Here is a 15,466-nt window from a genome sequence, read left to right as displayed (position 1 = left end):
CAAGCCAAGTTTAGGTTGAATTGTAGGATGGTTAACATAAAAGTTCATGAGAGAGCTTGAGAGCTCATAACTTTTGGATTTTTTTTTCCAAAATAAGATTAGAAAGAGGTTGCTTAGGGGTTTTTGGATGTTCTGAATCCACCGATAACCTATATTTTCTTATTTGAGCATATCTATAGGGTATTTTGCAGCTTTGAGACTAAAGGTATATGGTTTCGAAGTAGTTCTGGGAAGTTTTTGGGCATGGAGAAGACCTTGTACTGGTATTCTCACTTCTAGAAGGCTATGACAGCTACTGTAACTTGTGAGGTTCAGCCCAAGTTCAACTTCTCTTATCATGAAGTTTTGATTATATGTTTCAATGTGGAATTGAAACATGCACGTGATGTTTTTAGCTTATTTCAGTCGAAGTATATCATTTTTGATGGATACGTTTTGAGTTTCTTCCATTGTGTGAGTTCTTTGTAGGAGAACATTACCTTGTAGCAGTGATAGCCACTTATTTACCTGCAACAAATGTTTATGTACTTCATTGATGTCGAATATATGATTGGTATACTCATGTTAACGGGCCCAGAGATGTAGCCTAAGAGGGGTGAACTCCATCAACAAACCTTTTTCTTGTTCTTCATTATTTCTTCATGGATTATGTGTGTTATGCTCATTATTTTTAGTTACATATGAAGACTAATTGATGTTTGAAGAGACATTGCATAAACTTGTTGTTTCAAGACCCATTTTATGCTTGCAAAACGTCAACACGGTCCTAAGTTTTGTTTTTTTTAATTTGTTTTTGGAGAGGAGAAAGAAATCACCTAATCCAATTTCATATCAGTTTGGTATCAGAGCACCAGTTGACCAAGTTAGAAGATGGGCAACAAAAAGAATATCCAAGAGCTGGAGGAACATAATTTGGATCTTTGGATGGAGAACATACAATTGATATGGGTGTTGGAGATAGTTGAAGAGGAGAAGAGACACATGCATTTTGTATTGTAGTAATTTATTGATGAGAACGTTACAGAAATCTTTACTCCTGCACCAACAAGGGAAACCTCAGAGTGAGGCCAATGTGTGGTCATGGTTAAAATAGTGGTTTTGGACCATATGTGGAAGATGTTGCATGTGCTTTTGAAAACATATTCAAGAATCACACCATATGCCAATGGACAAGCGTGGGTGGCTAGAGTCATCTACAAGTTGGCCATCATCAATATCAAAAGTTGACAAATGAATGACAAATTTAAATAGGTAATTAGTATTTGAAATTCCACTAATTTTGTTTTCATGCATAATAACTCTTTTGCAACATTCAAGAAACATACCAAGGGAATAGGTATGAAGTTTCTTTCCAAGATAGGATATGAAGGTGGAGGTCTTGGCAAAAATGGTTAAGGTATTACCAATCCGATTATGGTTGAGGAAAGACCGAAGTACGAGGGATTGGGGTATATCTAAAAAGAGTTTGGAGAATGCTCCAAATAGCTTGAGGTACATCAAACATCTGAGCATAAGAAGTCACCACCTTGTGATAACCGTCAAAGCTACAACTCTAAGGATAGGTATAACTCTCAAGAGTGTTTTTCAATGCATGGAAATTTTGAATACATGTAGAATCGGTATCCTTATAAATTTTGTGAGATATTCACCATTGCATGGTTGTATGTGAGGAATGTATGATAATGGTTAAAAAAATGAACCAAATTTTTGGCATCAAGCATAATGACTTTCTTTTGCATGATAGAATTTTTATATCATCAAATAAGAAAAGTTTCTTTTGTGCTCAGCAAAGTGTACAAACATGACACTGAACGATGTTGGAAGTTGCATCCATAACTTTGTTCAAAGAAAGGTAAAGATATTATGTTGCATAATGCAAGGAAAGAAAATGGTGGCAAAGAGGACTCTCCATAATCCTAAGTGACCAGTGGAAGGCTATCATTTGATTGGGGCTTGAACGGCACCAATTGAAAATTTTGTAGTTTGGATTGAGTTTTTGGGTATTTTTGTGTTCCAAACTCTTTATATTGACTAGGGAAGTAAACTTTTGGGGTCCGAAACTTCCTATCGGGGAGGTGTGATCATGTGATCAAATTTATGCTCAAAAATTAAAGTTCCTAAAACTTATGAAACTGGTGCCAAATTGAAGTGTCTATCATTCTGAATCCAATGACATTCATTTCACCTCTATCCAACTCCAGGAGCTCAAGTTATCATCTTCTAATCGGTTTCCCAAATAGGTAAAAAAAATGGCAAATTTGATGATTGACTCTATTTGTTTTTGGGTTTTTATGGACCAGTGGAAGGCTATCATTTGGCCTCTCCTAGTTTGTCAAAATTTTCTAGTGATCGGATTGGTTTATGGTTTTATAAGTTGGACCAATGGTAGAGGGCGACGTGCACCAATGGCTGGATGTCACGTCACCTCCTCACATTGGAGTAAAATTTGTTATTGGTTGAACTAGGCCTAACAGGATTCGAACATGAGATCTTTGCCCAAGCATCAAGCCACATTACCAATGGACCACCACACATGCTTCGTACCATATATTTTATGGGCATACATTTAAACTAATGTGCAAATGGTATTGGGCGAAAGGGCTAGGGCTAAACCCTAGCCCATGGTCACACCCCACACCACATGACCGACGAAGGGAGGCAAGGGCTTAGGGATTAGCCCTAGTCCCAAACCATGGTCACAACACATTCAACATAGTGCAATGGAAACGAACCCGAAGCTTGGAGTGGGGCCAACCCCTAGGGTGCGGAGCAGAAGCCAGCTTCGGGACACATGGGCCACACATGACTGCAGGCGGGAGAGTATAGAGCCTATGCCTTAAACATATGGTGCACAATATAACCTTGGCAAAGGAGTGGAGGAGACCGACCCCTAGGCGCACACAGCGAGGGGCTAGTTCGAGGTCAAGTTGATCCTCACATGAACAAGCCCTTCAGAAGTTTGCGCACGCAGACATTTTAGCCCTAGCCCTAGGTTTGCAATCTCTAAACTCACCTTAACATGACCAGGCGTCAAGATCGTTGGGGCGGGGGCGGGCGGTTAGCCCCATCCCCTAGGCACATGCCCCCATACGACCACAAATTTCAGAATTTCAAGGCTTAGTGGACATTTTAAGTGTCCAATAATTTCCCCTATCGGACATGATTGTAGGCCAATTTATCATGCCAATTTCGGGTTTGGGGCTCTCAAGCCGGGTTTAGGTAGAATTGTACAATAGTTAGCACAAAAATTCATGAGAGAGCTTGAGAGCTCATACGTTTTGGATTTTTTATCGAAATTGAACTCAAAAAGAGGCATCTTAGGCGTTTTTGGATGTTATGAATCCATTGGTAACCTCTATTTTCTAAATCGAGTACATCTACATGGAATTTGTGCAGGTTTGAGACTAAAGGTGTATGGATTAGTGAGGGTTTGATAGAAGTTCTGAGATTTTTTGGGCATGGAGAAGACCTTGTAGGGGTATTCTCACTTACAGAAGGCTACTGTAGTAGCTGTAACCAGTAGGGTTCAAATTAGGTTCAACTTATTTTATCATGAAGTTTTGATTATATGTTTCAATGTGGAATTGAATCATGCAGATGATTGTTTTAGCTCATTTCAGTTGAAGCATGTCATCTTTGAAGGAGATGCTTTGAGTTGTTTCCATTGTGTGATTTATTTGTAGGAGAAAATTACCTAGTAGGGGCAATATCCACTCATTACCTACAACAAATTTTTATGTACTTCATTGATATTGAATATATAGTGGTCTAGTCATGTTAACAGGCCAGGCCTGGAGATGTAGCCAAACAGGGGTGAACTCTATAAAAAAAACTTTATCTTCTTATTCATTATGTCTTTATGGATGATGTGTGTCATGTTCATTATGTTCAGTTACATATGAGGACTAATTTATGTTTGAAGAGAAATTGGATAAACTTGTTGTTTAAACCCCAATTTTTATTCTTGCAAAGTGTCGACATAGTCCTAAGTTTTGTTTTATTTGATTTTGCAGAAGAGGAAGAAATCACCTAATAATTTTTCCTTTAAAGGTGATTTTCTTGCTTTTGTTTGATTTTTCTATGCTTTTGAGTGTCTTTCTGGTGTTTCCATAGCGAAAAGGCAAGTTTCTAAGTGAGGATAAGTCATGAGTTCACCTAACCATGAACTATATAACTTAAACACTTCTAAGGGTTAGGTGACGACACTTAAGATAGATTAATTTAGGAAGATGTGACACTAGGAGAAAACAAACAAATAAAAAATCAAGTGACGTGCCAACACTAAGGGGATTGAAACGATGGTTTATGTAGGCTCCAAAATTTACTTGGGTAAAAATTTTGGAAGGTCGTTGTCACTGTGACAACATGTTCATAATCATAAGTTATGATTCGATGATGAGGTATATAATGAAACACGCCATTATTTATGATTCCACCTTCCCCTCCCCCGTAGGGCTATGTGATTCTTTCTAGCTATTATCTGACATATTGTGCTCACTTCACTTTGGTAGCATTCCTACTCTGACAATGCATTCATGCAGCAAGATTAAGATTGAATGGAGGAACTGTACGATAAAACGTAAGTTGCATTAACACATGACTATATTATAAACTCCTTTCAACATCTATCAATTCTAGTCTAACACCCTCGAAAGAGGCTTCACTACTTCCTAGCAACACAAGGCAGGATAGAAAGACAAGAGAAGCTATATTAGTTACAAAAAAAAAAATCAATTTTCTATAAGACTTGTTGGCATATGAGAGCAGACTTGAAACAAGGCTAAGTGCAGGATGTCAACCAATAAGACCTACAGGAACTCGAAAGCACAACTAAAATCCGAGGAGCGAACATTAGAATCCAACTAGAAAGCAGTAAGTGCAGAATAAAATGTGTTCCTTACCTCACACACCTATTTTCCTCCATATACACCTCTTCCAAACATATCTTTAGCAGTTCAGAGGAATTTTTCTAACGATTGCAAAGTGTATATATCTCAAGGTAGCTTTCACTGTGTAGAGGTGCGACTTGTGGAAACAATTAGGGAAACGAAGGGTTCTGAAAAAATGAAAACTGTAGACCCCACACAAAGAGGCAAAGGCTATGCTTCTATGTATCTATCACCCTTGTTTTGGTATGTTCTATCTATAGCTCTCTGAAATAAAATTGGTAGTAACATTTAATAAAATATGCATAAGGCAAGTAAAGGTTATAATTAAAATGTTATTGGGTAGTTCATCGACATTTTGTTTACTTGCACTCCATATTATTATTTCTAAAGATGTGATTTTTTGGCATGTGTGGATGACTAACATAGGGTCAAATATATAACAAATATATCAAGTATTAGAGGCAAGAAATTCCTTCTTTAATGTGTGAAATATAAAATTGTGTACTTTGAGGATTTTTCAATCCACAAGAGAATCGCTTCACACATGCAGTTGAAGAGATTGAAATTTATGGACCCATTTGTGCAAGTTCAATGTGGTTAGTGGAGATGGACTTGAGAGTATTAAAGTCATTTTATCAACAAATATCATGCCCAAACTCCAAATGGACCAATGGTTGAAGGTTGTATAATATATTACTTTACAATGTGTATTAGCGAGTATTAACCCTAAGTAGTGATGGATATTGACATACCAAACCTCCATGATATCAAATTGATTGACAATATGAAAGGGAATTTACTAGTATTTATTCAACATTGATACAAAATGAATAAAAAAAAAATTAAGTATAGACAAAATAGTTGCAATTGAGTTGTAGGAAAGTGTTTGAAAATCTTCTCCTCCTTAAGTTAAATGATATATATATATATATATATATATATATGATATTTCAAATATGAGTTTTCATATGATAATCTATTATAAAATAAAAAAATTATTCAATTGATAAAAATTAAAAGTTATATTTTATTTGTTATAAGCTTTAGGAGATTTTCCTAATAACCTTTTTTTTTAATTTGTCTCTAATTAAATAAAAATTTAATGGAATCACACATTTAAATTGTAAACTGTACTTTTTAAAATGTTAAGTCCATATATATTTAAAACAAATTTTTAAATAACAAAAATAAAAAATTAACCAAAAATCTTAAAATAACGAAAATAAAAAAATTATAATAATTAAACAATACCAAATAATAATAATAATTAAACAACCAAGCACGGATCGAAAACATTAAACATTTTAAAAATAAATACACTTACGCATTCTTAAAGTATTTATTTACCGGAACAAAAAACTGTGTGGATTTAACCGAACCGAATCCATAGAAACCATGTCGGTCAACGTGGCTAATTAGTCAATGTTCTGAAATCACTTTGGCCAACATGTCCTTTTCCCATTCCATTTAAAAGTTTGGCCATATGTGAGTATTAAATTTAAATTAAAAATAAATAATTTCATTACTAAGATATTATTGGTAAATGTACAACATTTCATATATATTATAAATAATTTTGTAATGATTAATGTCTATTAAAATTAATGTTGTTTATTTGATATAAAATAATGAATCGACAGTTTTTAATATTTTATTTTTATAATAAAAAAAAAAAAACATTTTTAGGTTATTATAGTTTTACTCACTAATTTAGCAAATTAAGAAGATTAACAATGTGACAAGAATTTTGGAAATAAAATAGATAAAAAATTATATATATATATATATATATATATATATATATATATATATATATATATAATAAATAATTTTGTAATGAATAATGTCTATTAAAATTAAAATTAATGTTGTTTATCTGATCCAAAAAATAATGAATCGAGAGTTTTAATATTTTATTTTTATAATAAAAAAATAAGAAACATTCTTAAGTTATTATAATTTTTCTCACTAATTTAGCAAATTAAGAAGATTAACAATGTAACAAGAATTTTGGAATATATATATGTGTGAGAGAGATAATGTTGCTTTAATTTTATTTATTTTGAAAAATAAAAAATTATTTAATTAAAATTAATTTTAAATTTTATTTAAAAATCAAAAAATTAATTAAATAATTTTCATATAAAGTTATGATAATGATTAATGTTCATTAAGATCAATGTGGTTTATCTGACCTCAATAGAGATGATCTCAGACTCTTTAATATTTTATTTCTATGATCAAAAAAGAAAATAAAGAAGTGTTCCAACTTTACTAGAGTTTTTCTTACTCCCTTACCAAGTAAAGAAGATTGGCAGTGTGGCAAATGTGTTTGAAATGAAAACAGATGTATGTAAGAGCCAGACAATCCAAAAGAAAATATTTTTCATCTTCAACCCTCTTAGTATGGTAAATGTCACATATTCTTTCATCCCAGGATGTTTTAGAATAAACCAATTGTTCCACTTTGGAGCTCATGAGAATTACTTCTAATCTTTGCAATGTTCATTTTCTTCATTGCCCTAATGCAGTTGATCCCCTCTTTATAACACATTAGCTTCCTTTTCCCCTGTAGCACTTTATCCCACATCATATCATTAAATCCATCTTTATAATACATTACCTTCCTTTCCTCTCTAGTTACTTATCCCACAACCTATCCCTAAATTTGGAAGCAATATTATTTTTCGTATTATCAATATTCTCCTCGATGATCTCCTCCTTTATCTATCTTTATTATTTAAAAAATTACAATGAGAAATAATGTTCACTTTATTTTTTTGGAACTTTTAATTTTTTTAGTTAATTAACTTCTATTTTAAAAAATTAAAAAAATTAAAATTAAAAACAATTTTAAATTTTATTTAAAAATCAAATATATCTGTAAGAGAAGAAATCTAGAACTAAACTAAGTTAAAACTATCTCATTAAGATGATGATTTTTTAACATTTAATTTACATCTTAACTGTAAAACTTAATATTATTGAATTGCAAATTAACCTCATTACTCAAAAAGAAAGATACCAACCTATTTAACTTTTTGACTGATAAGAGTAGTGTAATATCAAAATTGTATTTTATGAAAGAAAGAAAATTTAGTCATAAAAGTAGTAGTAGAAAAATGATGAAGATACGAAGGTGGTTAACGGCCTCTAGTTCATGCAGTCTGTGTCGAGGCAGGTTTAGGTTTAGGTTATTGTTATTGAGAGGTGATAAGGTTTGAAGCCGTCAAAAGATATACGTTAACATCGGTCATTCGTTCAAATTCTGGTTTAGCTCTTCTTTATTAGGTACACATTTTTCAAATGTCCGTGTAGCTGATCTTTATTTTGGCTTTAGAGGCAACGCAGAACACGAAATGCCACAACTTTATTCGTGATTCAATTTAGTTTGAAGGCGTCAAAGGCTATAAGTCAACATCAGCAAGTCGTTCAAATGCTGCTGCTTTAGCTGATCGTAATCAGATAGACATTTTTCCTTAACAGGCAACACTGAAAAAGAAAGGACTCCCGATTTAATTTAGTTTCAGAAACGGCGTTTCTATTTTTATAAATGTAATGGAAGGATACAACCTCTTTTTTATTGCCATTCAACGTTGGGAATTGGTCACAGGGCGGAGGAGGCTATAAAGTGGAGCTACCAAAGTGAGTCAAAAGGTTTAATACGAAAGTTAAATACATAATTTCAAAGTCAATCTCTCAGTCGCAGGAGAAGGCTAATGGGCCGGCCTATGCGGCCCCACCTATTAATGAACTAATAGCTCCATTATTTGCCGCCCGCAGGAGAGGAAGGAGTTTTAGGTACAGTCTAGAGAGTTACCGTTAATATGAAGTGATAAGGTTTGAACACGTCAAAGTCAGCAAGTCGTTCAAATGCTGGTTCAGCTCATACATTTTTCCTTGACAGGCAACACAGAAGAAGAAAGGCCACAACTCTATTCGTAATTCAATTTAGTTTCACAACCAGCGTTTCTACAATGAAGAATAGAAACCTTTTTTTAATCTCAGTCGACGCTGGGGATTGTTGACGGGACGGAAGAGTCTATAAATTCGAGCCACAAAATTGAGTGGTTTTAATACGAAAGTTAGATACAAAATTTCAAAGTCAATATCTGACTTTACATGGAGTTATACAGGCAGCAATGTGCAGAAGACTTGTCCGAAGAGTTATCCGGATTCAATTTTAGGAGCCCAACTCATTCTATTGAACGAATCCCAACGACCAAATAGTAAAGTCGTCTCTTGAAGCTCGATTCCGCGTTTTCTTTGTTCTCTTCCTTTTTCTTCCGGTAACTACTTGCTATATATATTTGTTATATACATACACTCATAATATCATTATTCATCTTCTCTTCCTTATTCTTGCCTTAACCACTTGCTATATATATTTGTTATATACATACACTCCTAATAAAGATGATTAAATTGGTGTATAATTTATTTAGTAATTTTTTTTAATATTTATTTGTAATTTTTTTTAATTGAAATAATTAGTATTTATAATTAAAATAGAGTTTACATAAAGTGCATCATGTGTATCCAGATTCTCTCAACAATATAAAAGAAGAAAAAAAACCTTACCCCTATAATGCTTATCATTGTAATATATTCCAAAACTAACCTTACTATGAGTGTATACATGAAAATTTCAACATTAATACATAAGACAATTGTAGGATAACGACTACAAAAAGGAGAAACAATCAACCTTTATAATGAAAGTAAAGGAGAGACAACTAGAGACCGATATGACACACACTCCAAGCCTTGCCTCAGTCTTTCATAACAACTACTTCAAAAGAAATCATGTGAAACCTTGTCTCCATATGGCCACCAAGATGTATACATAAGACACCTAAGACCATAGAGGGCTAGAGGTACCATAACCAAAGGAAGTAATAAATGGCCAAAATTTCAAATATTGAAACAATGTGCAATACCTCGAGCACAACAAAAGTGCAAACATTGAAACTATGGAATGCCTCCAACATCAAAAGACTCATAGCATTCCTTGTGACCAATACACCTCTCACGAACTAGAGGAAGACCAATCCATAATTCATAGCACAATAGAGTAAAGATGAACTATTTTTCAAAGAGCACATGAGACAATAACAACCAAGAAAAGAACCATATGCAAAAAAGACATAGAGTTTTCCACAAAAATAAGGAAAAGCATCACACTTTAGAGAGAAGCATTGAGACGATATCACCAACAAAACAATGAGAACTATAACCATCCTACTCCAAACCAGAAACAAATTGCCCATACCAAAATTCAATACTAATGTCACCACTGAACTACCTATAAGTAGAGTAGCAAGGGACTGAAGGATGCATATTAAAAATTTATGACAAAACTTCAGGAAACTAACCATCGTTAATCTTCATCACAAGAATTTATTGTAGGAGCTTGTCCACTATCAACACATTGATCTGTGAGGTCTCCAGAGGTAGAATCACTCACTATGAAGCCCTCCACATGAGTCAAGAGAGAGTCTAAATTATCCAAATAGAATCTTTCATTGCACATCATACACTTGATATCCTCTAATGAGGAGTAAGGTTGATATCCTCCAATGAGGAGAATATATTATAGTGATCCACTTGGTTGTCCTTATAAATAAGGTGTAGTAGGGTAGCCATTTACTAGTGTAAGACCAGTGAATTAAACCATTTCATATCTTCCCCCACCAACTCAAAATTTGAGAGACATGGACAATCCCTTGTCTATTTTCTTTTTGACTAACCTCTAGAGGAATAACATTAAAGAAGGTAGTGATGGAGTCATGGGAAAAATGATGACTCTTTTTATTTGCTACATTTCCTTCACCACCCCTCCTACTGCACATTACCTTTTAGGAGGCATGAAAAAAGTAACCAATGAACACTGAGAAAAATGAGAACAAGGACTAAAAGAACGTCTACCTATAAAACCAGAGAAATGGAAGAGATACAACAGCCTAAACACCTGACGTCAGAACTACTAAATCATCACCCAATGCCACACCATAAGAGTGAATTCGAGAAGATTATCGATCATCGCACAACTCAGAAACATGACAGAACCCAACCACAAATAATGAAAATGCTTAATCCATGGACTTAATTCCAGGGAGCTCGAACAATATTGAGAACCCTTAATGCTGCCAACTGATACAAGAATGTGAAATTTTGACTAAATTAGAATGGAACAGGTAAACTAGATCCCATAAAACTAAACTCAAACACTAAACCCTTTTGAAATAGAGCACAAAGAAGAAAAATAAAAATAACCCAAATAATTGTAGACTCTCTAAGTCATTGGGACCTAAAAAACATAGTAAACGAGAATATACCCTCAAGAACCTAGGAAAGTAAAATGATAGAACATACTTGACAAAAACAAAACACAAAACCAACAAATGTGGAATGAATTCCTTGATAAATTTTGGCAAAATTATTTGAACAATGTGGCATAACCAGTCACTCACCAACAAGTAGAACAAATTTCTATGCCACTCCAAAATGTAGAATCTGGAACAAAATATTATCAGTTGAAAACAATTCAAGCAGGAAAAGGAAATGTCGTCATGTCCTTGCACACATACCTCATACCACATTAACTACCACTTTAAATCGAAAAACCCACCTAGGTGAAAATGTGAAGTTGGGTTATGCTTTTGTTGGAATTGCTCACGAAAATTCAAAATTGTACTTTTTAGGTCGAACTATTTAAAAAAATTTCATTTAAACTTTCATTTTACAGCTGAAAAGTTAAATTTAACATTTGGCCAAAAAATTGGCTATTTAAATTAACATCAACCGTGCAACAATTTTTTTGTCACTAGGGTAAAAATTTGACGACTATATTTTTCAACCAAACAAAGTTTTTCGGCGGAACAATTTTTTTAGCCCAAAAATTTTTCTCGTCAAAAAGACTTATATGTGTATATGTGGGTCATGAGACCGTTGCATACCTTTCTATAGTTGTTCATTCAACACTTGTATTTTCATTCATTTGCAGTTTTTTTGGAAATGTTGTGGTAGGTGTGTTGTTGCATTGGAGGAATTTGTGAAGGGTCAATTGTTTTTTTTTATTGTTGTTTTTTTGAGTTCTTGTTTTCAGTTTATTTTTTCTATTGATCTTTTTTTTCGTTTTTGCAGGATTTTTGGGCACTGGAGGAGTTCATGCACCTCATCTGTGCTAGACGAATTCTATCTATCTTTCATACTCTTGTCAAGCTAACCACACAACAACAAAAAACTACATAATTGATAGGAGACTTACAAGTAGCATAATCATCATGGTGATATTGACTAGTTTTTTTCTCTTCTCACTATCTATTTGTGAACCCACCAAATTAAAGAAACATAGACACCTTCATAATAGTAAATCAATACACACGTTAATTTCTGTTGGAATAATCAATAGTTCACAAAAGCATTGTTCATTGTGAGGAAAAGGAGAAATTGTGTGATTGAAAGATCAACATTGCGATCAAGTTGTAGTGTTTGGATGCATTATTTGGGCTTAGAATGAAGTTCATTGGTGTTTCAAAGAATTTTTTATATTGTGTACTCAATTTTTAAAATATAACAGAATATGTTGGTTTATGGCCTTTCGTTTACTTTATCTTACAAGTTGCTCCTATATTGTTTTCATCTTATTGCCACACATGGTTTAAATTTCTCCCCATTTTTCTTACCCAACATTTTTAATGTTCCATACTTATTCACATGGGTTCCTTTAAACAAAATTCCTCAACCTTCAACATTTGCATGAACATATTTTCCTTGAACAATCTTGGATTCCTTGACATATTCACTTAGGAATAACCCAAAAAAAGGAGTAATCATTGTTTTGTAGTTAATTTAGTGGACCTTGTATTGGAACATCAAGAATATCATGCTCTAAATATAGCCTGTTATTTTAGTCAATGAGAAAGAGTTGTTTCTTACCAAATTCCCATTATGAAATTGCAATTTGCCTTGTACCATATCTCTCTGTGAAGCCAAGTAAAATTCATCAAATTCTCCAAGATAAGGTTAAAATCATGGATGAGTCATGACATAAGGGATAAAAAATAAATTTGGATAGTTATACATTAAATATTTACCTATCCTTCATATTATAACAATGTCCCTTTGGGTTGCATATTTTACTCTAACATAACTGCTAAAGAATTTCCTTGATGACTTGGCTTTACCAACAAAAGAGGGGTCATGATCAGTCTTCATTGTAACATATTCTCCTCCTATTGCACAAAATGTTAAAATTCTGTTGGGAGGTTCCAAATCAAGTATGCCTCACGAGATGGAGCAAGGATTGTCAATTTCCATTGCTTCTAACAACCCTCGTCTTTAGGTTATTTGTGACTGATATTTTGGTACAAGTTGGAAATTGAAGTCTTGCCCATGCACACAACCTTACAACATACACCTGAAATTATTGGACATTTATTACATTTTGTGAAAAATATATGTTCCTCTTATGAGCATCCACTTTCCAAGAAGAATTCTCACTATGTATGTTTGTTGAGCCCTCTGACAATACTCTGAGATTAACATCTTCAATATATAGTTGTAAACCATGAATGAATAAAGAAAATTCTTTTTCAAGTCACTTTCCAGCCATTCTTTTGGTTTTATATCGGTACCAAAAGTATTTTGATTATTTTCTAAATGTTCTTCATGATAACCTAGTGTGTGGCCTTTCTGAAAAGAAAAGTTCTAATGAAAATCACTTCTGGAGCTACTGTCTAAAAGTTTCTTCATTATTTCCTCACTTAAACTCCCTTTATGTGAGTTACTTTGGGTCTCAAGTAAATTCATTTTATCATTACTTTGAAAATGATTAATTTTCATCCATGAAAAATCACAACAGTGTTTGTGGTTATTATTAGAACTCTTATCTCCTGCACAAATGTCAACATCTTCAATACCATCATCATACTCATCATCTACATCAACCTGCTCATGATCCTATGGTTGTGAAGTCTTCTTAATTTTTCCTTCAATCAATGTGGCCTTTTCTCCAACATGATTTTTGATATCAATGAGAAGTGTAAGCAAAATGAAGGAAATCCATCTTCTATATGTTAAAAATCGTAAGGCACATTTCAAAAAAATAAAATCATAACAAGTCAAAATCCACAGAAACACCTTACAAAGTATCAAGAAGTAAGGTTCATTACAAAGTACTTGCATTCTAGACCATTGCAACAATTCTCCATAGATATAAACAAATATTGTTGAACCATTATCTAATCAATAAGAATTGTGTAAGTGGCACATTTTCTTAGTTTTGCATTTGATAGTCATTAGAGAGTACATATGGTTTCGTTAACAACAAGTGTAGTTAAGATTCCCAAAGGACAAATGAACACGAGGGAGAGAAACTACATTCATGAGAAAATGATACTTTTCTTTAGTATAAGGAGTACCTTTCCTTTAATATTTTCCTTCCTCCTATATGAAGATAATTTATAGGAGGAGATTGGGCTACATACCGAGATGTTAAAACTAAGTTTAAGACAAAGATTTTCATATTAGTTGGTACATTGGTTCCTATGTATGGACATGTTTTTAGTGACTTATTAGTTAATGGTTTAAATATATAGTAAATATATTACAGGTTTATTGATAATTAGAGAGAGTATCTAAAAACAAAAAGTAGACAAGATGATACATATATAAAGGTGATATAAAAACTAAATAATGTAATTTTGGTCTATCTCTTTGTGCCCGATCTTGATTCCACATCCTCCAATATACCTTATATGTTGGTTATTACAACATTAAGAGGACGATAGTGAAACCTAATTGCTCATATATTTCAATTATATAAGTAAAATTAATGGTAAGAATTCTAGTTTTACATTGGCTAAATGTTGTGAGTATTAAAGCATTGACCATAGGACAACTACCATGCAATGAATATTTTTGGGTTTTTGTCGACCGCTTAATGTTAAATTTGTTTATTTGGCTTGAAGATTGGTATACTTAGAGTATTGACCACATCACAACTATGCAATCAAGACTTTTGGGTTTTTGTTGATTATTTAACATTATATTTGTTTATTTCCATACAATTTTATTTTGTACTACCATGCCTTCATAGAGGGAAGTTTAGTGAGATTAACCAAAAACGAAAATATATCTAGATATAAGAAAAACTAGGATCTTGAACCAAACACCCAAAGTCCTTCAAGATATTTTTCAAGATTAAGTGAAATAAAAAAACTGGATCTTGAATATAATAAAAACTAAGATCTTAAAAAAAAACACTGAAAGTCCTTAAAGATAGTTTTCAAGATTAAGTGAAATAAAAAAATGGGATCTTGAGCCCTTTCAAGAATAAATAAAATAAAAAAATGGGACCTTGACTTGTTGTTACGCTTGAATCTGGGTATTTCATTTTAAACCATATTTAAGTGATGGTTATCCCATGTAGCACATAATTTATGGTACTAGAAGGTGATGGGACTTCATTGTAGGACTAGATAAGAGTAGATATAGAACGTGGTAGGAACACTAGCATGAATTGACACAATTGGTTATTTAAGTAATAAGCCATAATAAATCTCCAATTCAGA

The sequence above is a fragment of the Pinus tabuliformis genome, chromosome 9, assembly GCF_031772625.1.
Source record: "Pinus tabuliformis cultivar Carrire ecotype Pingquan chromosome 9, CPIR1, whole genome shotgun sequence".
In the NCBI taxonomy this organism is placed as follows: domain Eukaryota; kingdom Viridiplantae; phylum Streptophyta; class Pinopsida; order Pinales; family Pinaceae; genus Pinus; species Pinus tabuliformis.
The sequence above is the reverse complement of the archived record's forward strand: the minus strand, read 5'-3'. Positions refer to the sequence as shown.